This window comes from Ambystoma mexicanum, chromosome 1p (genome assembly GCF_040938575.1).
Source record: "Ambystoma mexicanum isolate Mex_15411 chromosome 1p, UKY_AmexF1_1, whole genome shotgun sequence".
Taxonomy (NCBI): domain Eukaryota; kingdom Metazoa; phylum Chordata; class Amphibia; order Caudata; family Ambystomatidae; genus Ambystoma; species Ambystoma mexicanum.
Window position 1 is genome coordinate 287,559,735 of NC_090921.1, and position 27,831 is coordinate 287,587,565.

The following is a 27,831-nucleotide window of genomic DNA, read 5'->3' on the forward strand; positions in this document are numbered from 1 at the left end:
CAAAGGAGTCCTTTCTTGGGGGGTCCAGAGGCCTTATTTAGTGGAGTCTGGTCAACCCGGCCTGCCCACTTGCTCCAGACCTGGGCTTCAAATGGAAACAGAAGCTTCAAGAGGGGGGAGACAGCCCAGAAGAGGGTAAGCGAGAAAGGAAGAGTGGTCATGCGACCTCTAGTGGAACACTGAGTGGCCCACAAGGAATCCGGGTTCCTTCCTCTCGGGCACCGCTGAGTCGCCAGCTCAGCAAAGGGCTGTGTTGTTATTTGCCAATCCATGTAAGTTAACTTATGACAATATGCAGCAGCTGCGCCCTTTTTAAACTGCCACAACAGTGCTAAAAAAGAAAGGGATTAATACGTTGTCTGCTGCCCATTAAAGTAGGCTGGTTTTGTCCTGTGTGCCTTAATCCCTGCCCTACTCAGGCTTTACCTGATGTCCCTTCCTCTGCCGCTGACTGTCCAAACACTCCCTTCTAGTCTCCCCTTTTCCAATACCCCTACCCTACTTTGTAGTACAGTCAGTGATTTAAGTGGGATAGGAATCGAGGGGAGCTGTGGGGGGGGCTCTAGCACATTGCAATGCACATTTTTAGGTGTGCGGCCTGACAAGGTCTGGCACACCCTTAAATCCCATAGCCTTAAAAAGAGGTGGGGACTACGTAATTAGAAGTGGCATAACAGACCTTCGAAGTTCTTCATACGCAATAAAAGAGTACATTCTACTTTAAAATATATATTAAATAGAATGTATGTGCTTAGAAATGTTGACCACAATACATTTGTTCATAATATATAAAATAGAACTTCAAATCAAAATAAGTCACTGCACCATGCAATTCCATAGATCCTTTGAAAGAAATCAGTGATTCTTATGTACTAATTAACGTCATTGTAATGACAATTCTTTAATATAATGTGTTGCAATAACTGTTTGAAAACAACCTAATTCAAAATGTCTTAAACTGGTGTAATTATAAATATGAATGATAGCGATATCTATGGGCGAAGAGCAGCATTGTCACTCAGCTTTGTATTTACATTAGTGTAAGGAAAGGATCTGGCCGAGAAAGTCAGTTTGGAGAGCCCTGCAGAGCCCCGGCTCAAGGGCAATATTTGGAGACTGCTGGGGCTGCACCCTGGCTAGTCCCACCACACTTAAAGCTCTGAGTAAAGTGTAATATACCAGTCTTGGCAGTAGCACCTAACCACCACAGACATTTGACCTGGTCTCAACCTGGCTTTCTCTGCTGGGCCTTCAATCCCCAATGTGGATGGCCCTATCTCAGACCTGCCCACTTGACTTGTGGAGTTTATGCTCCTCCACCCCAAAAACTACCCAACTCCCATGGGCCAGTTGTCACCCATGCCAGTGGCTTTGGACATTCTACCAATGAACCTTCCACACCATTTACCTTAAACCAATTTGAAGATCTGGCACCCAGGGGGAACCATCAATGGTGGTGTGGTGGTCTCGACACACAGATCATGAGCCAGTGTGGATGTGATGCTGCTCTTTTCCTGCCTTGTGCTCTCCGGTCCCAGGAGGGCCCATATCTTTGCTTGATCTGTGCCTCACTGGCCCAGATGGGCACGAGAGGCTGTGGATGCCTAGCTGTCCAGTGCTACCCTTCCTTGTGGGCTGATTGAGGGACGGCATCAGGGCCTTTACAGCTTTTCAAATGAAAGGGTCCTTGAGCCTCAGAGGGCCCGCAGCAATTGCCCCCATGTTGCCAGTCAGCAGTCTTATAACAAGGCAATGGGCCTCATTACGACCCAGGCGGATTTCGCGGTGCTAAATGCACCGCGAAGCATGGCGGAAAGCCGCCGATAGCGCCATGGGGGTTGGCGGATTTACCGCCCCATTCCGACCTCGGCGGAGCGGTAAATCCCCAATCCCCATTCTGCCCTTCCCCATTCCCATTTTTGCCCCATAGGGTATAATGGGAGTGGGGAAGGAGTTAATTACGCCACCGTAAAATACGGTGGCGTAATTAACAACGAGGTCCCGTAGCGCCATGGTTTTCTCCGCCTGGTAAAACCAGGCGGAAAAGGCCGCCATGGCGCTACGGGAACTCGTAGTATGGCGGAGAGGTACGCCATGCACTACGCTGGCGTAACACCCTCTCCGCCAGGGTCCTAATGAGGCCCAATATATTTCTTTTTATTTTCTTTCCCGGGCTTTAAATGTGCGCTTTGCAGTGCTCACCTTACAAGCTGTGTTTGCAAGATTCCTTCGGCTGTCAATTCCAAAGGGGTCTACAGAAGAGTTATCACCTTGTTGTCTTTTTTTTCCCAAACTTTATTTTCATTTTCACGAACAAACTGGGTTACATATTGTTAAGGTATCACATGCTCAGTTTTCGACCGCTATCACTACTATTTCAGAAGAACTTTGTGATTGTGTGTCCATTCTTAAAATGCCACTTTAATAATAATAACATTTATAACATTTTCACGCCCCCCTCCCCACCCCCACTTCCCTCCCTCTCCCCTAACGGGAATGGTTCCGACTTCCGCGTCAATGGTTGTTGTTGGCTGTGACTTGTTCATTCGTTAGGCTACATTGGTCTTGCCTAGAGGGCCGTCCTATCTCTTACTGGTCTGCAAAGCTTCCGTTTAGAATTGTTCTCATTAGCCTTGGTCTGAAATAGTATGCTTCTCTCTCTTTGAAAGAGTCTATGAATGGGTTCCATATTGCCAAGAATTTTTTATGTCCTCCCTCTTTCAGGGCTCCCACTTTTTAACATTGGTCCCTGCACATCAGCCACTTGCTGACAAAGGATTTACAGCTTTTCGGGGGCATTTAGTATTTAAGCTCCTGGCTGACTGCAGTCTCGAGATCATCGGTGGCTATTATGCTTACCTTTGTCACCATTCTAATGTGTGTACCCCAAAGTGCCTCAGACTGTTCTTTTGCTGTAAACAAGGGAGGTGGGGGGTGTGGCGTTGCCCCTTTAAGGGTACGCACGCGACGGAGTGACGTCAACTCCGTCGCGTGCATGTTTAAATAAACGGGGCGGCTCCTGGTGACATCAGTTCACCGGGGAGCCCACACCGACAACATCCACGTCTCCGTGTCTCTGTTCTACAGGGGGTGGGGGGCTCACGGAGGCGGCCTGCAAGCGACCGCCAACAGTGGCGACGAGACCGGGATCGCTTCCATGAACTGCGGGGGAGTTCCGACGCGACGCAGATGATCGAGTGTGAGCGCGCGGCGAACTCCGAACACCCGCAGAGAAGGAAGCGACACACGCGGCCGGCGGCCATTTTGATAAATAGATCCTGGAGACTCACGGCTTCGTAACGAAGCGTCGATGAGCCATCCAGGTCTAATTTTTGGATAATTCAGCGGCGGATGATCGTTGGACACGACATATGTCAATTTCATAGTAAATTTTTGACAATTTATGCACATTTCGTCGAGCAGTGGCTGAGAGACTCCATGGGAGGCCTGTTGGTTAGATAGGGGTCTCCTCCTCTACTCAATTTTTGGATACACCATTGTCTGCAGACTGGCTGAGGTGATCACTCCGCAAAGGTCAAGGCTGGTGGTGAGTTGCGGCCCCTTGTCTTGTCAATCCTTGGGGTGCCTGTGCGCTCTCCACCATGGACGCTGCTGCTGCTGCTGCTGCTGCTGCTGCTGCTGCTGCTGCTGCTCCTCCTGCTGCTGTCGGTCAGGCACTGCCTGTCCCTCCGCCGAAGCCACCAGGGTCCCTGCAACCAATGCCTGAGTTTGATATCTCAGGTGCTCCAGCTGGCCTTGGACAGAGGTGGAAGATGTGGATGGACAGACTGGAAATGTATTTCAGGGCCACTATGGAAACAACGGACGACGGCAAACTGGCCACCCTACTGTATTCCGCTGGCCCGGCAGTGCATGAGGTATTTATGTCCCTACAGCCGGTGGATGGATCGTTTGCGGCGGCCAAAGAGGCGCTCCATAATCATTTTCTGCCGATGGCCAATGCGGACTATGAACGCTTCCTCATGGGTACAGCCCGCCAGAAAGATGACGAGACTCTGGATGTATTCTTTGGGCGACTACGGCGCATGGCAGCCCCGTGTGCCTGGAATGACCCCGATGTCATGATTAGGAACCAACTAATTCAGGGTTGCAGCTCGGGGAAGCTGAGACGCCAGATCCTGCGCGAACCGGGCATCACCCTCCCTCGCATCCTAGAACTGGGGAGGTGCCACGAGGTCTCTGAACTGCGTGCAACCAGGATGGAGGCGGGGGTCCGCCCAGCCAAGCTGGAGGAGATCTGCGCGGTCGGAAGAGGCCGCGGGTCAAGGCGCCCTTTGAACAATCAGGGTCAGCGCGCACAAGGGTCGAATGTCCCGTGCTCGAAGTGTGGCTATGATCTCCCACACCCCGCAGAGTGTCCTGCCACGGGTGTCAAGTGTGGCCGATGTGCGGGCCCTGACCACTTCGCAAGGATGTGCAAATCGGCCGCACCCAAGGTAGTGCCAAGAGGACCAGTTCGAGCTGGTTTCTTCCGCCCCCAGAGGGCCTCCAACGTTGCCCAGGTCGACCAAGGGGACGAGGGAGCACCCCAGGAGGACGAGGAGGAGGACGAAGATGAGGAGAACGTGTTCTTCGTGTCCAGCGTAAGCATGCTTAAGTCCCGCTCCAAGAGACAACCCAGGTGCAATGTGCTGGTGAATGGAGACTCTGTGCCGATGCTTGTGGACACTGGCGCATCTGTAAATGTAATGGCCCGCCAGCATCACAAGAATATGAGGGCCCCACCTGCGCTGGCGGCGCCAAGGGCACGCATATTCGCCTTCGGCGGGGATCGGCCTCTACCTCTGGACGGTGTTTTCGTGGCCCGTGTGCAGTATGGGGACTCACACATACGGGCTCGGTTCTACGTGACGCCGGTGAGCGATAACACCCTGCTCTGCTGTGCCGCGGCGGAGGCACTGGGTATCGTCACATTCGCTTATGCAGTATACTTGGAGGACATCCAGGTCCTCCTGGCCAAACATGGGTCCCTGTTTGAGGGCATCGGACAGCTGGTGGGCGAGCCTGTCCGGCTCCACATAGACGAATCCATACAACCAGTGGCACTGAAGCACCGACGGGTTCCGTTCCATCTCAGGGACCTGGTGGATCGTGAGCTTGACAATCTCGTGGGGCTGGACATAATTGAAAAGGTGGATGGACCCACCCCCTGGGTGTCCCCCATTGTCATTGCCCGCAAGCCTAAACAACCCGATGCTGTAAGAATCTGTGTGGACATGCGACTGCCCAATAAGGCCATAAAGAGGGAGAGACACCTCACCCCCACCATCGATGACATCATCGCGGAGCTGCAGGGGGCAAGATTTTTCTCCAAACTCGACCTGAGATCAGGTTATCATCAGGTGGTTTTGCACCCCGAGTCCAGATATATCACCACCTTCACCACGCATCGGGGGCTATACCGATATAAAAGACTAAGCTTTGGGGTGTCCTCGGCAGCGGAGGTTTTTCAAAATATAATAAGAGGTGCACTGGCGGATCTGGAGGGTGTCCTCAATATCAGCGACGACATCCTGGTGTACGCCAAATCCGAAACAGAGCACCTGGCACGCCTGTCCAGGACTTTTGAACGGCTACGTCTGCTGGGCCTCACGTTGCATAAGGACAAGTGCGAATTTCTGAAGACGGAGATCGAATTCTTTGGGTTCGTGTTCAAGGCTGACGGGGTGTCACCAGACCCCCGCAAAGTGAGAGACATCAAAGAGGCGCGCCCGCCTGAAAATGTCGCGGAGGTGAGGAGTTTTCTGGGGATGGTCACCTACTGTGGCCGATTCATCAGAAATCTCGCGTCCCGCTCTGAGCCCCTGAGGTCGCTCACCAAGAAGGACGCCCCCTGGCAGTGGGGCCCTCTGGAACTGGCGGCGTTTGACGATATTCGGGGGGCACTGGCGGCGAATGACACGATGGCTTTCTTTGACCCACGCCTGCAGACGGAGATTGTGGTAGACGCCAGCCCCTATGGGCTAGGGGCGGTGCTCACACAGGTAGGAAAAGACCAGGAGGTCCGGCCGATTGCTTACGCCAGCAAGGCCCTGTCTGACACCGAACAACGATACTCTCAAATCGAGAGGGAGGCCCTGGCGGTGCTGTGGGGCTGTCGACACTTTCGCCTATACATTCTGGGGCGTCCCGTGACCGTAGTCACGGACCACAAGCCGCTGTTGCCGATCATGGCGGGTTCGTCATCTCGCCCGCCAGTAAGGATTGAGCGGTGGATGCTCGCCCTGCTGGAATACGGGGTATCATTGACATACCGCCCCGGTGCCAACAATGCGGCGGACTACCTGTCCCGTCACCCCAGGGACGACTCGCAGGAATCGGCGTCAGCGGAGGAAGCTGACGAACATGTCTGCCTCGTGGTGGAGACTGCGACACCCAACTCCATGCAGGTGGAAGATCTGGAAGTGGCATCGAAAAATGACGAGTGTTTCTCCATCTTGAGGGAAGCCATGCAGAAGGGTGCCTGGAAGACAGTGCTGGAGGCGGTGGAGCGAAGAACGTGTGAGGCCCGGGTCACCCTCGAGCAGCTGTGGAGAGTAAGAGAGGAGCTAACATTCTCCGATTCAGGACTGCTACTAAGAGGTGAAAGAATTGTGGTGCCCCAGAGCAAAGTGGCGCAGGTCATCGCGCTAGCACACCAGGGTCATCAAGGGGCTCCCAAGACCAAGGCTCGTCTCCGGCAGAAGGTGTGGTTTCCTGAGCTGGAGCGGAAGGTGGAAGCATTCGTAGCATCTTGTGTGTGGTGTCAGGCGGCGGCCCCGGCACTGAAAGAACCGTCCATAGAGACAATGCCCCGCGGGACTCGGCCGTGGGAGGTGGTGCACGCGGACTCGGGGTCTACCTCCAGAGGTACGCATTTTCTGGTGGTGGTAGACGAGTGGTCGAGATACCCGGAAGTTGAGTTCATAGACTCAGTGGCGTTTGAGAACGTGGTGGTGGCGCTGGAAAAGATCTTTGCCACTCATGGACTCCCCTCTGTGCTGTGCTCGGACAACGGAGCCCCGTTCCAGGGGGAGAGCTTCGCAGAACTCATGAAAGATTATGGCATCCAACACCGACGGGTCACCCCACTGTGGCCCCGTGCCAACGGGGAGGCTGAACGAATGATGCGTACCCTCAACAAGGTTTTCCGCATTGCCCACGGAAAAGGGGAGTGTCTGAAGAGGGCTCTGTACGTATTTCTGCGAGGCTATCGCACCACCCCTCACTCGTCTACGGGGGTGGCCCCGGCAGAGGCACTATTCCAGCGGTGCCCGAGAGACGTCATACCGGAACTGGGGGACCGAGACCCCGCCGTCATCGACAATGAGCAGGTGGAAGAGGACAGACAGGTCAGGACGCGGATGGAGAACATCCGGAGGGGGCTCAAACCCCCACACATTGCCCTTGGGGATGAGGTGCTGGTGAGAAATCGACATCCACATGGAAAATTGTCGCTCACATATGAGCCCTCGCCCCTGGACGTGGTGGCGGTCAAGGGGTCAATGGTGACTGCATCGGATGGAACGTCATCGGTAACCAGGAATGCATCCTTCTTCAGGAAGTTTGGTGAATCCAGAGCGGCTGACCCGGACAGCAGAGAGAGTGAAGGTGTGTTGGATGAAGGTGGGGGAGAAAGTGCCGCAGTGGAATCGCCGGCTCGAAGCGGACCTACCTCCGGAACACCAGCCCGAGACGATGGCAGGAGGTACCCCCTGAGATCAGGGCGTGGGAAACCTGTCCGTCTCAGTGACTATGTTACAGACTGAAGGGGGAGGCTGACCGGGGACTAATGGTCAGGCCATGACAGGCCCACACGGGGGATCCGGGGTGGCTGTCAATAAATGGGGGTGTGTTTTGTTGAAACGTTTAAAGTGTTCTGTGTTCTAGAAGTGTGTTAATTGTATACTCCTATTTCCAATTTGTTGTTATGGAAAAGGAGGAGTGTGGCGTTGCCCCTTTAAGGGTACGCACGCGACGGAGTGACGTCAACTCCGTCGCGTGCATGTTTAAATAAACGGGGCGGCTCCTGGTGACGTCAGTTCACCGGGGAGCCCACACCGACAACATCCACGTCTCCGTGTCTCTGTTCTACAGGGGGTGGGGGGCTCACGGAGGCGGCCTGCAAGCGACCGCCAACAGGGGGCATCGTTTGAAATGGGACTCCGCACATCTACAGCAGGGCCTGGAAAGGGGTCAAGGGTACACAGGCCCCTGCTTGGCGCCATAGAGCTTATGCTGGAAGTAAACGCTTCCCTGCTATGCTTTCCTTCTCATCTTTCAATTCGAGTTCAGGATCTGGTTCGAACGAGCAGAGCACTGCAGATTACGAATCATTAAAGGTGGCACAGCTAGGGGCAAGCTACCACGGGGTGCAATGTGGTATGCAATCAATGCCCCACCGCCCTCCCCACATGCCGTTTCTTGTGTTCCTCAAGGGAAGTGGGGCCACAGCAAGATGGTTTCTGTCGTAGAAGAGCTATCTATAGCGGACTAGCCTGCGCTCACAGATGGATCATTGCCCCACCCACCCAAGCCTAAGCGCACACGTGGACGTCCCCTGACCGCCCCCTCCTTTGTCTTCACTCACGTAAGCCTATCATGTGCTATCACCACTAGAGGCGGGACGCCGCCTCTGAGGATTGTCAGGCGCTCTTTCTGTGCTGACGTCAGTGCGCGCCGTTTACGGACACACAACCTCACCTTCAGGTTATTTGTTTTGCGTCCTAACCCCGAGTTTAGTATACGTACATCACGTTAATGATCAAACCTCTAAGTCCCACGCAACAACAAAAAACTCTTCATTTATCACTTATAGTCGTTTTTTGTCACTTACTTGCTGCGTGTACACACTCTACGTGATGTTAAGAAAACGCAAATGTCGCAAAACGCAAACGCTTTTATTGCATATAAGACTAGCAGACAACCTTAATTTAAACGACACCATTTAAACAGATTTATTTTGTGACTGCTTAATTGTCTTGAAAGATGGCACCGCTGTGGTAAGCAAATGCCCTGTACTCACCTATAGTCACAGACAACTAAATGCACTCAGTGACCTGTGGCGAGATGTCTACCAATGCAATCTTTTTGATGTTAATGGTTTTATACAGTGCACTGTTGCCGCTCAGGCGGTTCTATAATGCAAGGAGAGAGGGTTGGTGGTTAGTAGGATTGAGCGGGAAAAGAGCAAGAGACCTGTGATGTGCTGTTGGCAGATTCATTTAGAAAACACGGATTACTGAGCATAAAAGCGATTGTCGGATGCTACCATGAGCTGTTGTGCAAGAGTATGTGTGGCTTGTTTTGTTGCTGCAGTGTTGCATACATGCCAACATTCTGTGACCAAAAATGTGTAGGAATCTTAAAGTTTCAAAAATAGTCAGGCGAGGAGGTAATGATAGGAATAGGGCGCGTTAGCAGCCCATTGTCATTGAATGAGCCCGCCGCCGCGGGTTCATTCAATGACAATAAGGCGCCTGCCACGCCTTCTGCCATCACGCCAGCTCGGGGGAGCCCTTGAAAGACTCACCGGAGTTGACGTGGTGGGGGGCTAATGGTGCCTTTTGTGGAAGGCACTCGTGGCGGAGGGGCGCCCTTAGCCCACCGCCGTAGGCGCCTTTTACATCAAAGGCCTGCATGCTGTGCCTTCTCCCTCTATGCCAGCTCGGGGAAGTCCTTGAAAGACTCCCCCGAGTTGGCATGGTGGGGGGCTAATGGCGCCTTTTGCCAAAGGCACCCGCGGCGGAGGGGGGCTTTTAGCCCACTGCCGTGGGTGCCTTTGATATTAACAGCCTGCATGCCGTGCCTTCTCCCGCTACGCCAGCTCGGGGAAGTCCTTGAAAGACTCCCCCGAGTTGGCGTGGTGGGGGGCTAATGGTGCCTTTTGCCAAAGGCACCCGCGGTGGAGGGGCACTTTTAGCCCACCACCGTGGGTGCCTTTGACATTAAAAGCCTGCATGCCGCGCATTTTCCCGGTACGCCAGCTCGGGGGAGCCCTTGAAAGAGTCCCCCGAGCTGGCGTGGTCAAAAAAAAAAATGTTAAAAAAAAAATCGGTATTTGGTGTCAAAAAAATCGGTAGGCGGTAGGACTGCTTAAAAAGCCGTATCCTACCGCCTAAATCGGTAGGGTTGGCAAGTATGGTGTTGTGACGTACGTGCGTATTGTGGTGCTGTAGAGGTATGGTTGTGTTGAGTTCAGAGTTTGAGAGGCGTATGCAGAAGCAGGGGAGCCGACTTATGAATTTCCCTGGGGGGGTGGGGGGGCCCAAATACAGGAAGTGACATCACTGGCAGTTATATGACCACAAATTTGCATGTAGTCGCCAACTTGGTGCAACGGCGCGCGGGGGGGTGGGTGTTGGCGCACGCAGCGCAGAACAGTGGAAACATTGGCTAACATGCACTGCATATTCTAAAGTCAAGAAAGAAGGAGATTTAAGCCTTTGAGTTGCATTCCAGTAAGACATCACTGCCCCTACTCCACGCTCTATAATCGTCCAGCAACACAACTAGGATGGGAGAATGAAATGCTTGCTAAACAGAAGGTATAGCTGCAAGGTATAGCTACCACCACCACCACCACCAAGGAAAACGAGAAGTAAAGATGGTTCCCGATTAAAAAGTACCAAGCAAGACGTGTGTGGTGCCATAGTTCAGTAAAACATCAACCATTCAAACTTACAATAGTGCTGCGGTAGATTGGCCAGCCATAAGTGACATTTCCTAAGATGTTACCTCTGGGTAACCAGATAAAGTTAGGGATGTAGCTTAATCTTAAACCTTTCAGTGGACACATCAGATATGCTGTTGAAGTATAATGCAATCCTGGCTGGAGTATAATGCAATCCTGGCTGGAGTATAATGCAATCAAGTGTGGTTTCAGACTTGGGGGGGGGAGAGTGTTAACTGCTTTTAACATTGTAGTTTACCAGAAATTCTGGTAAAGTAGTGTACAATGTTAAAAAGCAGTTACCCAGGCTCACCCTGCACCCAGGTGATGTTTGGGACTGATGGAAGCACTCGCGTCTAAATGTTGTAGCCATGGTTGTCTCCATTTTTTAAAAATTCCCATTTTCCAGGTTTTAAACATTCATTTGAAACACCCCTTATTCAAAAAATGAAGGAGTCAGTAAAAAAGCCAACGCTGAAAAGCCTATTTCGCACAAGTAGTAAGACCCAAAGGATAAGAGCAACTGTATAGCAGACCATGCCAATGTAGGATACTCCAGGATTACCTTCAGTCAAAATTCACCCACTGCAATGTTCCTAAATTCAGATTGCAGAGTAGTGTCCGACTGAACCTCAATCAGATCTTCCTGGGCATCAAATGGATGATGCACCACCTCCTTTGCCAGAAAAGTCTGCATCACCCAGTCATTAATGCCAGCATTTACTTCAGGGAAGTATTCATCAAAGCTGGACCTTAATGTTGCTAGGTGGCTTGCCCAGCTCCAACTGTTCTTTTGCAAAGGTCTAGCTTCCACTTGAAGGCAAATACTTTTTTATTCATTCTTTCCTCTTGTGTTCCCATGTCCACAAGAATGCCCCCAAAGGTGGGATTGGGAGTTTCTGGGGTGGTAAATTCTAGTGGTCTTAGTTTCCTTTATAAAATACACAAATCACATAGTATGTCAACCAGACAATGTATCATTGTGTACAGCTTAAAGGGGGCCACCTGACCCAAAGCAGCACACTAGGAGATGTATTTTGGAACAATCAACATTGTAAACACACCTCTAGTTTAGATTGTAAAGAGTGCTTGTGCTGCAATTACAAGCACCCAGTTAATAAAGTCCAGACTTAAAACACTTGATCAGCATTCAGTGAGTAAAATAAACTTATAAAAAAAATGTAGCTTTGCATAAAATTACAGAGAATTTTGGGATTATCAGGCACTGGCAAGCGGGCTCTGCTGTTGCTGTGGGAGAAGTGAGACTTGCAATGGCGACAAATTTAAGGTTAATAGCTGCCGTTTATCACAAGATGGCAGGCCAGCATAGATCTTAACCACTGAATGCCCACTGAACAGCTATAAACCCTTCTATGTCAGCAAGAGGCTGATGTAGAGGAACCAGTGTTAGAAAGCAATGAGGTAATTATACTGTACCATATCCCGTGGGAGGTGATGCCCCCCCAAGACTCAGTGAAGGCCCCTCGTGTCAAAAGGTTGAAAAGTCCTGCCGTCTCAGTCCCCACAGTCCTAACTTCTCCCCCGCTTAGAGTGGAAGCAGTCTGCGGCACACAGCTTGTAATGCAAATCGCACATTTTAAGCATCAGGACAAAAAACAGAGAACTGAATACATTGCTGAGGTAAATGAGTTCTGACTGGCAACACTGGTAATACTGTATAGAGCCACATTATCGCACCGCCCAACTATGAGTTTGAGGGCAAAGGTGGAGGAAAATCCTCCAGCAAGAAGCTGGAGGTATTTCCTCCACCATATCGCCCAAAATAGAACAATTTGGGATATTGCCACCAGCAAAATTACTACCAGCGGTAATACCGCTGAAATCCACCATGGAGTCCTATGGACTCCAATTAATGGGGACTACCACTGCCTACCACCACTTGCAATCCGGCAGTAATACTGCCAGACCAAGTGGCAGTAATGGTAGTATCACGGCAGATTTACAGGCCACACAGAGACATCACCTCTCTCCATGTTGTCTTTTATTGTTAAGTGGATTACCAGGTGTCAGACCTGTAAGATACCCCTGTCTCCTCAGGTGACTCAGACCCCCACCATTCCATCCTACATAAACTTGATGCCCCCAGGCTGGTGATCTTCTAGTCTACTTTTATTCTACCCATGTAGATCCAGGAACGTCATACTCCTGTTACTTTCATGGATTATTTTACTTCCTGTTCCTTAAACCCAGGGGTCTTAAACATGTGGCTCTCCAGATGTTTTGGACCATGACTCCTATGATCCATCACCATTGACTATGCTGGCTGGGGCTGATGAGCATTGTAGTCCAACACATCTGCAGAGCTAAAGGTTGCAGAACCCGGCGTCCAAGCAGAGGCCTGGAACTCCATACTGCCACAAGCACCTTATCATTTGACTCTGGCTCTGAAATAGAGACTTTAGGCTGGCCCTTTACCCACAAACACTGGTTGTTAACATTATACCTTGGAGCTGCACGCGTTAATGGCACTAGTGCAAGAAACAGACGTTCAGGACGGGCGGTAAAAAGACTTCTGTGGGTCATATGCGGCCTATGAGTTCACAGGGTTTGGTTGACCAGGGAATAGCACACGAGGCATGGAGTTGGGACAGGATGGCAGGTTAGCTGCTGGCAACCGTAAACCCATGAAGAGGGAGCGGAGATGTGCAGTGCTTCTTTGCCCCCCTGATTCTCTCATTTGTCAGAGCTACATTTTCAAAGCCTCTCTCTGAATGGAGCATGAGTGCATTCATCTCTCAGTTGACTCACACAGTTATTGTTCTGTCTGCGTCTTTCATTTGTTATAAAACAGCACCCAAGGTTGGTGGCTCTCAGGGGGTAGGGAGCCTGGGACGCTCCAAGGACAATGAACTGGCAGCCAGGGGGTTTTAGCAATGCACTACTTTTGTAAACAAAATGGACCCCCAAAAAATCTTTTTTTTGTGACTGCACCAGTAAATCATCAAGAATGGATGACTGGGAGAGAGGCTGCAGGAGAGCGATTCACCCTTATTTGTATGGTACAGTAGCACAGATAGGAGAAAGAGGTTGGTTGGCTCTCGACTTACATCTACCTGTTCCGTAGCACAACTGGGAGTGGGTAGTTGAACTGGCTTTGGGATCCCCGTTTCTCTGTGATAGCATACTCTTGAGGGCATACTTTTTAAATTAACATTTAATTGCAACTGCATGTGTATACCAAGTGCTTAATTTGTAAAACAGTAGGTGCCTGTGCCCAAATATGTTCTAGCACTTCTGTGGCACTTGGGCCGTTCCACACCACTGCTTCCACCCAGGGTTGGACTACGACAAGAAATATGCCCGGTCACCCAAAAAAAAGAGGCCCACTCCTCGCCTCAAAAAAGTGGCCCACCCCTCACCTCACGACACTTGACCTCTGATGATATCACTGAAAGTGATGTAATTTGACCCCACACCAAAGTGACATCCCGGGAACAGATGAAACACAACCTTTCACCCCTTTACAAAATAGGAAGTGGCATCAAATAGCATTGATCCTAAGTAAACTACATTACAAAAAATATGGTTATGATTTCACTAAGGTGATATACATTTCATACTAGAATGGATCACCATACGTATCATTAATATCTGTGTGTATAGATCCATATTGTCAAATTACTGTGACTCCAAGCAGACGTCCAAGGCCACATGATAATATGATATTTTATAGCACTTACCCTTAAGATCTTTTTTATAGAACAAATATGCATACAATATCACCCAACCTGTGTTGGTACTCATATCGACCCAAGAAGGATGAAAGGTTTTTGAAGAATAAAAAAATGGAACATTTTTTGAAAAAAATACATTTTTCCCAAAAATGTTTTGGAACCGGCCCAAGCATGGCCTAAAACCAGCCCTTACTCCCCAGAGACGATTTCCGCCCGGCCAGGGGCCAATCCGACCCTGCTACCACCACCCATAGTGCAACAGAGGCCGGGCCTTTGTGGGGCCTCAGGCTCCATTAGGAGCCTATTCATGAAGACAAAAAAAAGCACACACATTCTTTTGCCGCGATGACCATCATCAAGGCAAAAGAAGGGGTGCACTTTTTCTTTTGTCTTTATAAATAGGCTCCTAATGGAGCCTGAGAACTCACAAAGGCCCGGCCCGTGCCGCACTAAGCATGTGTAGCAGGGGCCATGGATCGGGCTGCTGCTTGTTAACGACCCTTTGGTCATTTAACCTCTTTTTTTTTTTTTTTTCATACTGTGGATGCGCACCCCCCCGGGCATGAGGCTGCGGCGCACCAGAGGGGCACACCCCACCGTTTGAATACCGCTGCGCCTAAACCCTCCCCTCCAGGACCATACGCCAATGAGTCCTAGAGGGGAGGGCTTAATCGCACATTTTCGCGATTATACCCGGCTGGAGAGAAGAGATGCAGTATCGATGGAAAGGGCCATCGATGCTGCATCACATCTCGCTGGCCGGGGGGGCTCAGCCCCGATTTGATTTTGCTGGGGGGGGGGGGCTCGGGCCCTGGAGCCCTCCGTACTCGGCGCCCCTGTGCAGAAGAGTGAGTTTTTAGTACAGATTGTTGGTGGAAATCCTGAGAATTCATTCAAGTGCATCACATTTCCTACCCCTGAAGGTCCATCTAAGTGCATCACATTTCCTACCCCTGAAAGTCCATCTAAGTGCATCACATTTCCTACCCTTGAAAGGCCATCTAAGTGCATCACATTTCCTACCCCTGAAAAAATCCATCCAAGCGCATACCTAAGATGCCTTTTTAGGTTTCACAATTCTAAGTGTGGAGTGTGAATAATTGTAGGTAAATCCTTAGTGCTTGGTACAAGCTAATATTTACAATTCCGTTTGGATGTGACGCAAGCTAATATTCACAATTCTGTCTTGATGTGACGCAAGCTAATATTCACTATTCTGTCTGGCTGTGATGCAAGCTAATATTCACTATTCGGTCTGGATGTGACGCAAGCTAATATTCACTATTCGGTCTGGATGTGTGCATTATGAGCCTATGGCAAACATATTAGTTAGATCATATGGTGGTTTACTTTGTGCAATGCAGAATGTTCTGGGTATTGCAATGTTTCAAATAGTAATTCATAGAAGTTACATAATTGGTTACATTGCAGTGGGTTGACTGTAATTTAAAGATGCCTTGAGTGCACCGTGAGTGGACTGTCTGCTTTCTGCTAGACCTGCTGTCCACTGCTCCTTAGAACGTGCTGGTTCAACAGCTGCCTGAACGCTTTACTAAACCATCAAGGACCTATACTGCGGTACGTGAAGTAGACTTATGAGAGGATTATATCATTATACAAACCTTAGTGCACTTTAACAATGTTATTAAATCTCCTATTTCCTTATTACAGTACAAGCCACGCCCACTTCAGATACCGTCAACATAAATACAGGCACGTGCTCGCAACCAGGAGTGTACTGTCTGCTGTCCGCTGTGCCACTTGCTGGTCATCTCTTATTCTTTGTTTACTTCACTCTTTCATTCTTCACTTCAATAAGTATCCTGTGAAAGATTAAACTCTTCTCTTCCTTGAATTGCTCATTTAGATCTAAATAATGGCAACCTATCAGCTGACAAGCATATGCCAACTCACATTTCCTGAGTGAGTAACTCCCCGTCAAGATCTGTTTTTCAACCTCCTCTCAAAGATGTTATACCTTGCCAGCCTCTCCATAAGTGAGCTCACCTACTTAATCCCGACATTTGTAAATTCTACGCAGAAACTAAACGGAGCATTGCATCACTAGCCACAGTCATAGGCCTGCCTTTTGCTGGGTCCGCCGCCAACCTTAACCTGCAATTTTTTACTGAATCACATAGCGTCCCCACATGACTTGTGTCACGCTCTCCGACTCTATAATGGAAGAATATTCCACACCTCTACCTGTTCCATCTGAGTTAGAAATATACCAGATGCCTTGTGAGCACCTACCTTTCCCAACATCACATATAACCCAAGCATTCATTCATGCGCCAGATTCCTCTACTTTGCCCCCTTTGTGTATTCTGAGGTTGCTAAAAAGACCTCCACACTTAAAGCTGATGTTCGTCAGCAAGCACAATCTGCAAAAGCAACCTCTGATTGCTTAACTCCCCAAAGCCATTCTGCTCTACATTCTCAAAATAATCTACCAACACAGACTGCTATTCTATCCCAAACTCTTTCTGACCAACCTTCTCGACTCTCTACATCTCCGCAATTATTTTTGACCAATGCACCTCCTGAAAGTACTTCTTCTTCCTTTTCAGAATCCTCCTTAGTGGCATTCTTTTCTAAACCCACGCCTAGACCCTCTTTTGGCTTTCCGCCACAGCCTTCCCTGACACTTGACACTACTCTTGATGCAGTGAATACAACTGTATTCTCTTTGACAAAACTGTATGAAGCTCTTGATGTTAAGACCCAGCATCATAGAATAATACTTGACTCTCTAGTTACAAAACTAGACTGGATTGCCTGGAAATTACAAGATATGCCTGAATCACTCTTCTACCACGCCACGACCCCTTATGCCATTGAATTTACCCCTTGATCCCTCTGTAAGCCTGTTGAACTCCAGGACGGAGAGTGGAAAAAGTCTTGACTCAAAGCACCATCAGTCGGTCATTTTAATTAGGTGTCCGAGTTACTCAAGCAAAGTGCCAAATTCACCCTCTCCTGATGTAATTTCTGACTCGCCATGTGCATCTGAAATCCCTCTATATGACGTATTTCAAGCAAACATTGAAGGTAAAAATAAAAAGAAGGAATAAAAAGAAATCTAAAAAAGTAAATACGTTACAGACTTCCCAAATCAACAAGCAGTCCAAAAACCTTTTACAACAAGGCAAACAAAATCATTATTTTGCACATCCTTCATTGCCGCCGAATACATTAAATAATACATCCAATATCGATTTGGACAAAGATGAGACTCAAGTGGAGTTTCATCCACTAGCGCCTCAATCCTCCACTCTCCCTCCTGCGTCTCTCCCAAAGGCAAATCAAGATAAAAATGAATGTACTATTGTTCCAAATATAATTGCTGGAAATGTCTTTACTAAATTGAAAAACACAAAGTTTATCTGCAGTTGATTCTATTAATGTCGATCCAAAGACAACTGTGGGAAATGTTTCTACACATTCAAATGAACAACCTTTATCTGAACCTGATTGTATTGATCCCAAACTTCTGAATCTTTCAGTTTATTCAATTTCCTCTCCACCTGTAAGTGCAATTGTTCATCAGAGTTTACATCATACTGTGCCTACACTCAATGAATTCAAGCAGACCTCTTGTGTCAATATCGATCTAGAGTATCCGAGTTTTAAGACCCTTGAGCAAAAACGTGCTGTCTCATTACTAGTGAAATCTCCTATACCTCAAACAACAGTAGAAAATAGAGAAGTTCCACTACAAAAAAACAGACTTTAACCAATCAAATTCAAGATATAGCCAAGTCTCTACCTGAACCCACTGTAAACTTACATTCTGTGGAGGATTTCCCACTTGATTCTGACAAATGAATTGTCATTATGCTAGATAAGACAACCCAAGGACCCATATCCAAATAGGTCGACCATGTTAGCTATCTTTCACTGTATTTCTGGCTTGGATCAAATTGGCTCTGATGACATTGAATTCATCAAATACATTGATCCTGATAACTTTGATGTCATTGAGCTTTCTACCCGCTCTAAAATTATAAAAAATATAGTGCGGCGACACAGAAATGAGTTAAAATCCAATGGCCTGCTCATTCAAATTCAGAAGTATGAACCACCACCATTTCAACATACTGATCTAGTACCTCATTCCCACACAATTGGCAAACAACCCTGTCACTCGGATTCATGTAAATGCTCCTGCGCAATCAATTTCAATGCTTTCTCAACATAAATTCCTTCTCCACCTAAACCCCATTCGAGGTGGACTTGGCTGTCGAAGTCAAGCCGATCCAATGTTTCCTAGAATGCCTCAAATATCTCTCTTGACTGGTGCTCATTGATGTCATGGAACACGCAAGGATTTACGCATTTATTCTTATCTAGAGCTAACTTTCTAAACAGTTATGCCATTATTCTTCTCCAGGAAACCTGGCTCACCGATCTCCCAATTTGGCCAATTCATTCCATTGCTCACATTCCTGCAAACAAATCGCTCAAAGGTCGTCCTTCTGCTGGTCTATTGATAGCAACTAAAATTCATTATGGGCTTCATCTTGAACATGTTACGTCACCCTTTCCAAGTATTCAGGTAGTGAAAATCTTCTCAATGAACCCTGCACATCCTCTATATCCATGCACTGCAATTATTAATTATTAAAGAGAATTTGTTTCTTTCTCACATTGAATCAGTGTTAAACACAATTCTTTTAAATCTGAAAATCCACACTACAATCATCACAGGTGACTTCAACATTAATTGTATTTCCAAAATCTTTTTACATCCAGACTCAAGAGCGACCAAATGTTTGGCTCTCATGGAAACTCATAACTTCATTATATTGAATGGATCCACAGCTGAGGATTCTCTGCCAGCTGCAATTTGGTCAAGAGGATCTTCTTCCTCAATACTTGATTATATATTTATTTCTAGTCAAGCGAATAAAAGAGTATTATCTTTTAAAATCATCCCAAATATATCTAGTGACCATCAAATTTTAGAACTCAAATGGGCTCCTCACCCCTTTTTGAACCCAGAATACAACAACCAGTTACTCAATCTTAACCAAGGACGCAATCGTCTTATTTGGAAACCTTATAAACTAGCAATATTAAAAAAAATAATTACTGTCCACCTTTACAGAAAAAACATCGGTCTCTGAAACTGATTATACTAAAAGCATTCAAATAATTATACAATCGCATTCAACTGTTGGTCCCTCATAAATATGCATGGGGCCTTGACATATATGACCTCAAACGTAAATTTAGACAATGTATGAGGAATATATCTCCTTTAACCTGTCCTCAACTAAGAGCAAAACTGAAATCTATATTCAAAGACAAAATCAAACAAATTATAGCACGGAAAAAGCAAAATAATGCTGAAAATATGTTAGCAGCGATCATCAAAAAGTCAACCAGCCAAATCTGGAACCTTTTAAATGATGTCATGCCATCTGCAGCTGCTTCTCAGCGCGATTGATGAACAGGCATGGGTAAATCACTTTGAGTCTCTCCTTAACAGGCCACTACCAGAAACTCCTTTCACTTCTGTGCCTTGTCCTGATCTATCTAAACTCTCCTTCAACAAACTTGACGTTATATTAATCATCAAATATCTAAGTTTGTCAAGAGTACCAGGCCCTGATAATTTTTCTGATATGGTCCTGAAAGCCTATCCAGATGAATGGGCAATATTCTTGAAGTAATATTCTCCAAGATTATCAAAATAGGCCAGATCCCGGCAAGCTGGCAAGAATCAATTATTATACCAATCTTTAAAAGGGGCAACAGAGCTATACCCTCAAACTACAGACCGATAGCGCTTCTCGACGTGCAGGGTAAGATTTTCGGGCGCCTTATTTTCAGTAATTTTACGACATGGTTAAACAAGAACAAATTATTAGATATACATCAATCAGGTTTTATAAAGGGCATTGGTACATCGTTAAATCTATCAATTTTATCAGTCTTGAAAAAGCAAGCTATCAGTAATAAACAACGACTTCTTTTAGTATTAGTGGATTTTAAGCAGCCTTTGATTCGCTGTCGGGAGAAATTTTATGGTCCAAACCTTTTAATACAAACTGCCCTTCTTACCTATTCTATAGTATTAGACAATTTTAAACCAACACCACAATCAAAGTTAAACTTACCACTGATGGGCTTTTATCCATGGCTATTCCTACGTCTGTAGGCCTAAAACAAGGATGTATCTTTGCCTCCATACCTTTTCGCTTTATATCAATGACATTAACAAGGCTTTTAACTCTGTTCGATCATTCCCGCCAAAACTTGGATTTCGTGAAGTTGGATAGTTATTATACGCTGACGATTTAGTCATTTTGGATAGGACGCCAATAGGCTTGCAAAGGAAACTGCAGGCTCTGGACACATATGCTCATTATAATCAACTTATAATTAACACAGATAAATCAAACACCTTAGTTTTCCACCACAGCTTCTCAGAATTAGGGTATAAATTCAAGTGGACACTATCAGAAACCATCCTCACCCAATTATCACACTATAAATATCTAGGGCTGAACATAAATAATCACGTCTCTGATAGCCCTTATAAAGAAGAACTAAAAACAAGAATGCAGCTTCTAACAACACAAGCTACAGTGATTCAACTTAAATATGGTAAATTTAGCTTTCAACCATCAGTAAAATTCAATTATTACTTACAGAGCTCATACGAAGCTACCTAGAAACACCCACAATTGGGATCTTTTAGAAGGCTTATATTGGAAGCAAAATTTGGCTCTACCCCCTAGTATACCTATTCCTATTGTTAGATACGAACTTGGCCTTACGTCTTTAGCTGCCTTTGTGCCGTGGCAATGTGTAGTTGCCTACAGAAAATGCATTATTACTCCCCTTACTGCCCATTCACTACTACCTATTTGAAAGATTTGCCTTGACGCTGTAACCAAAGGTCCCCTACATCTCTGGAAATCAGAATGCATTTGTATATTGTTTGAAGCAGGTATTTCAACTGGCATGTTAATTTAATTCACAGAGAAAGCTAAAAAAACGATGGCTAAGTGATTGGACATTGACATGGGAATTGTGCAATAAATACGTCATATTCCGCCAAGGTGCGTTTCTTCTAAAATCATTACATGAGTTACTGCCTTATTTCACCCATTTTCCAGATACAAAGTATGCATTGCCAATCCTTCGCCAAGGTTAAATCTATGGCCAACTAAACTTGCATTGTATAAATCCTTACTCATATCAGACACACTGTGCAGATTTTGTAAGATGGCTGAATCCCAAGTGTAAAGACTGGATGGGGGTATCTGTACTCCTGCTCTCTATATGGTAGAGGAGAGGCACAGAGGACCGCAGACAAGGTTCTCTATTTGGTTAAACGTGGGCGAGCAATCAAGGTCTAGCTCTCAGGAGGTGATGCGGGCTGATTATTAAGTACAGTGTAGTCACCAAGCACCCACGTTGGAATGTCCACACTCTATGGGCCTCATTACGACCCAGGCGGTAAGTTACCGCCTGGGCCGTGACTTTACCACCATGGCGTAAACTACGTTTACGCCATGGTGGTTGGCGGACTTACCGCCCCATTCCGACCTAGGCGGGGCGGTAAGTCCCCAATCCCCATTTACCCTTCCCCATTCCCATTTTTGCCCCATAGGGCATAATGGGAGTGGGGAAGGCGTTAATTACGCCACCGTAAATTACGGTGGCGTAATTAACTCCATGGTCCCTTAGCGCCATGGATTTTAACACCTGCTAAAAGCAGGTGTTAAAAGCACCATGGCGCTAGGGGACCTCGTAATCAGGCGGTAAGGGTCGGCGCTCTTAACGCTGCCGTAAACCCCTTACCGCCTGAGATGTAATGAGGCCCTATGTTAGTGAGAACGCAATCTTTATATAAATAAGCTCCAAGGTAATATACACAATCACAATAACACACTTTGTGCTCAGGTTAATCTAAAATGGCAAATATATACAGTTCTAAGTGGTACCACAATTATACTTGGATTCCTTTAAAATGCATTACCTGTACTCAGTTCAAATTTCATACAAATCAGTTAATAATGTGCAGCAGCAATAGACATAGGAGGAAAGCAAGTTGGTTAAAGCAATAAGCAGAATACTGGGCCCCTACCGCTAGGCACAGTTCTGCATGAGGATCCCCCCACCTGGGCAACCTGTAAATAAAGATATAAAACTAGCCCAGTCCATATATTGTTCAATATGAGTCTTATTTCGTTCTATAAAAGTTCTACCACCCTAATATACCTGGAATAGCAGAGTTCTTCGATGAGGCATTGATGGATCCTTCTTGAGTGACCCCCCTTTAAGGCAGGAGCCATGGATTGTCGATAGGCCTCGAAGAAGGTGAACCTTGGCATCGAGAGTCGTCAATGAAAAGGTTTGATGGCGTCGAGGCCGCAGCTTTGGTCCTGGCGGTGCTCGTTGACGATCGGTCGTGGATGTCCTGCAAAGCCGTGGCGTGCGTTGCACCTCGATGACAAGGGTTCGTAACCGCAAAGAGTCTATGAAGAACTTTTGTCCAGCAAGGGCGTCGAGTCGTCCGGTGTGTCTGTGGTCTTCGGGTGGCGGGAAACCCACCGGCAGATCCTACTCGGCGCGTCGGCGGCCTCGACTTTCTCTGGCAGGATAAAGCGGTCGACAGTGCAGGTGAGAGCATCCTTGGATTCAAAGTGTCTTAATCAGTGGAGCGTTGCAGCTCCGGTCGTCAGCGGCACAGCGTAAAGCTGTCCCCGCTTCTGGGCAACACGGCTTCGGCGGGCCTCCTGCGGTTATAGCAAACCTGCGAACCCTGGTCGGCGACGGTGGACGGAATGTCCGGTGCTTCTCTTCATTCTCCTCGGCGATCCCCGTCTCCGGTCGGCAGCCTGACGAGGCTCTGACTTCCAGGGAGCTTCGGCGAAGGTTAACGGTGCACGATGTTCCATCGTAGCTTCGTAAGAGGTCTCCTAGCCAGGTCCTCTCTCGGATCAGTCCTCGACAAACTCAACAGCTTTCTGATAGGGTTGAAGCAAATGCAGCAGCAAGTCTTCTTCCAACTTGGCTTCAAGGATAATTTATTTATTTGCATTTATAAAGCGCTCACACAGCCCGGAGGCATCGAGGCGCTGTTAAAGGAATACGTCTTTGTTGCACCACACAGGTGGGCAATCGGTTACATTGGCCCGATTGGATGCAGTATATACAATAGTCAGGTGAGTGACTGTTACAGTTCCCCTTCATTGGTTAGATAGGCGTGGCATGGTTCTCTAATTACATTATTCAGAAACTTTTAAGAGGCTGCAGGGTTACATTTGAAATGCGGTCATACAGAGAGCAATTTCAGATAAACAGTCTGGTTTTGATTTGTTTGCATACCCTCCAATCTTTCTTCCTGGTTGCCTACTTTTGCCGATAGGTCTGCCAGATAAGTATCAACTTCAGCCTCCGAATGAATTCTAGCAGTGAGGGGCCCCCAGATATACTGTTAGGTCTCTCATTCATTCTGCTGGGTCACACTTGGGCAACCAATCACTCAGAAGGCCATTCAGCAGGTAGGCAGCCAATCAGGCTCACAGTGCATTCAGGCCATTCTCCTCCCTCTCCGACACTAACAACAAGGAATATGTATTGGGACAAGTACCCATCCATGCAGCACTCCACACTGCATTCATACCAGTTTTAGGCAGGGCCGTCTCATTCATTGTATTACATACAAGAAACCAGACACCCATAACAACAAGTGCATATTGGTCACACACTCCATTCACCCAGGTCCCATCCCAAGGGCGTATCCACAACATACAGTCACTGGGAAGGCTCAAGCCAGTCTGGCCTGGACTTCCCCACAATACCATATATGGAACTTCCAGCCAACAGCCAGTCAGGGGGAAGCAACAGAGGCAGGGCTTCCCAGGACATTGGGAAAAACAAGGTAACAGGCAATAGAAAGCAAGAGGCCACAGGGGAAAACTTGTTTCCTATCAGGAATCAACTGATTCCAATGGCAGGGCCTGTGTTACGCTCACCTCCACGGGGACGCCACTCAGTCTGGCTGAAAGATTAGCACTCTCGAACCTTCTCCCTTGATAGTGTGTTGGACGTGGATAGCGCCTGCAATACAGGAGAACTGGAAAGAAGGCTTAAATGTCTCTCTTGGATTGATTCCCACCTCCCTTAGCCTCAAATTCCTCCCTTAAGTCTAGTCTCTCTCCTCACCTTAATATTAGGTATGGTGTGCTCTACGTCCTGCATCTCTATGCAGGGGCGCGTTGGAGGTGTGGGTGTTCTGCGACCTAGTTGCTTCACTGGTGCGTTGGCCCGTGTTCCGGCCCAGGCCTGCTGCAACTCCGATTTGCTTGATAAGGTAGGTACTACTGTTTTACAGTCTTTTATCTTGCCCTTTTCCTCTTTTGCCTTTTTGTTGTTATTAATGTCTCTAGTTTCTTTCCCTCAGATGAGTTGGAGAGTTTTGGCTTTGCCATGCTGTATAGGATGAGAATCCCAGCAAGGTAATTGAAAGCCCGGTGCTTTCTTGCCTTTTCTTTTTGCTAAACTGTGCCTGCGCCGCTTCCTTTGCAGGTCGTTATGATGTTCCAGGCCGCTGTGATGTTCTGAGATCAAGGAGAGACTGCACCTGGTAAGTGGTTTTCAGTGTCCTTGCGTGGCCTCGAGCGATGGCTCACTAATAATGTCTCTCTTTGCTTTTTCAGTTTGCTGCAGCGTTCTGAAGATGGATGTGGTGTCATGATGAAGAATCCCCGGATCGCGTGTATTCAGGTGAGCAGATGGTTGTAGTTTGAAGATGAAAGATTCAAGACCAAAGCCAGGCTGCTACTTACAGCTAAGCGCTGAATAATGGTGTTCTTCTTCCAGATACAGGATTCAGCATGTGGCAGGATGCAAAAAACACTGGAGATCAGAACAGACACAGTGAGCGTTACGCTGCTAACTGCAGAGTAATGTGAAACATGCGCTGCTGTTTGGGTGTGGCTTATATAGCCCAGGTAAAGTAGTTCCTGGTATAGTAGCCCAGGTAAAGTAGTTCCAGGTAATGTAATCCCAGGCCCTCACCCGAAACACTAGTTCTTTGGAACTGAGCTATGTGAGTGCCTCCATGTTAACTGAAGTCCCAATCCAAATGTTGTCCTTCACATAACAGTATCAGGCTGGCGCCAAAGGCACCAGGACTGGGTCCAAGAGAGTCCCTGATGCTGATTTGTGGCCCTGGAGGCCACAATGGAAGCCTGTAAGCTGGCCCCAGCCAAAAGGCTGGTTTGGCCATGATGACCAGGGGCATGAATCATGACAGCACTCACCCCAAGGCCCCTCTCACGGCAGTTCTTCTGCCTGGCCCTGGTTTAGTTGCATGATTTTGATGGAACCGTTTTACCAATTGTGGCGCGTGGATGTTCTCACTTGTTTCCCCATGTTCTGTCCTGAGGACCATATCCTTTCCAATCTACTAAATAATATAGTTTAGATCTAGTGTATTTTGAATCCAGGATGTCTTTAACTTCAAACTCCGGTTTTCTGTTTATCAGTACTGGTTTTGGTGGTGTTGTAACTCGAGTTCCAGGTTGCACAGGTTTTAGGAGTGATACATGGAATACAAGATGGATCTTCATGTTTGGTGGCAGGGTTAGTTTAACAGCTACTGGGTTTATTTTGGACTCAATGGTGAAAGGTCCTAGATATCGTGGACGAAAAGTCTGGGTTCCTTTTATTGGCATATGTTTTAACGCTAACAAAACTTCATCTCCAACTCGGTAATCAGGAGCCTTTCTGCGATGTTGACCAGAGAATTTCTTTTGTCTTTATTTAGCTTGAAGTAAATGTCCAGATGCCTCTTTGAAGGCTTGAGTAATGGTTATATGTAAGGTTTTCAGCGCTGGCATCTCCAGAGCCCTGGGAGCATCTAATTCAGAGGTTCGTGGATGCCTACCATATAAGGTATAGAAAGGAGTTTGTCACGTGCTGGTATGCAGAGAATTATCATAGGCATATTCTGCTATCCATTGTAAATCCTTCCAACCTTCTTCAACTTGGTGTAACATACAACGTAGGTATTGTTTGAGTGTCTGGTTTGTCCTTTCCATTTGGCCATCCATTTGGGGATGATGGCTGGTGGATAATCGAATATCGATTTGGTCCATTGAACAGCACTTCTTCCAGAAGCCAGATACAAATTGACTACCTCGATCTGAAATCAGGACAGAAGGAAAACCGTGTATTCTTTGGAACTGAGCTATGTGAGTGACTCCATGTTAACTGAAATCCCAATCCAAATGTTGTCCTTCACATAACAGTATGAGCCTGGCACCAAAGGTGCCAGGTCTGGCTCCAAGAGAGTCCCTGATGGTATTTTGTGACCCTTGAGGCCACAATGGAAGCCTGTAACCTGGCCCCAGCCGAAAGGCTGGTTTGGCCATGATGATCAGGGGCATGAATCATGACAGCCTGGTTATCCCCAAAATGGAGCATACTCAGAGCACCTGTCAAATTCAGCATGGAGCTGCCACCAGCCTATACACTGCTCTGTGGGTCCCATGCAGGTGACCAAGCACATACACTAGGGGTACAGGGTTGTACACCCACCCATGGGTGCCATAAGGGTATCCCAAGGTTTGGTACACCAAACCAAAAAGAGCAGTTTCAGTCCTTGCGGTGCTCATTGACGATCGGTCAAACATCCTGCAACAGGGGAGGCGTGCGGTGCACCTCGACAATGATGGCTCATTGCCAAAAAGTGTTAGTGAAGAACTTTGGCCCAGCAAGGGCGTCGGGTGGTCGGCGTCTGGCGTGGGCGAACGGGACGTGACCACGGCTGGCTTCAGTAGCTTCGTCTGCGTCTCTGAGGTCTTCGGGTGGCGGGAAACCCACCGGCAGATTCTCCTCAGTCATCGGCGGCCTTGACTTTCGCCGGCAGGACGAAAGCGGTCGAAGAGGATGAGCAAGGGAGACCTTGGATCAAATGTTCTAAGGCAAAGGGAGATTGGCAGCTCTGGTCGGCGACGGCAGTCAGCGACGGCTGTGGACGGCAGCCTTTCATAGGTCCGTCTACCAGGGAGTTTTGGCAAAGATCAGCTGGTGCGCGATGGTCCCTCGTACCTTGGAAAGAGGTCTCCTAGCCAGGTCCTCTCTTGGATCAGTTCTTGAAGGCACAGAAGCTTCCAGATTGCAACGAAGATGACTGCATCACACTGTTACACTCTTGCCAAGAGAGATCTGCCCTTCAAGCCTGGAGCACATCACTTGGCTTCTATAGCATTCATTGCAAACGTTTCTCTTAAGTCCATTTGTGAAGCAGCAACCTGGAGTTCTGTACACACTTTTACACACCACTACTGCCAATATGCACACTCTAGGTCTGTTTTCCCAGGTGAGACAAGCAGTGCTAAGACATCTCTTTGCTACTGTTCCTTCACACATCCCACCACATGGCCTGGGTGGTGAGTAGAGCAATCGCTCTACTCCAGAAGCCCTGCCACTCTA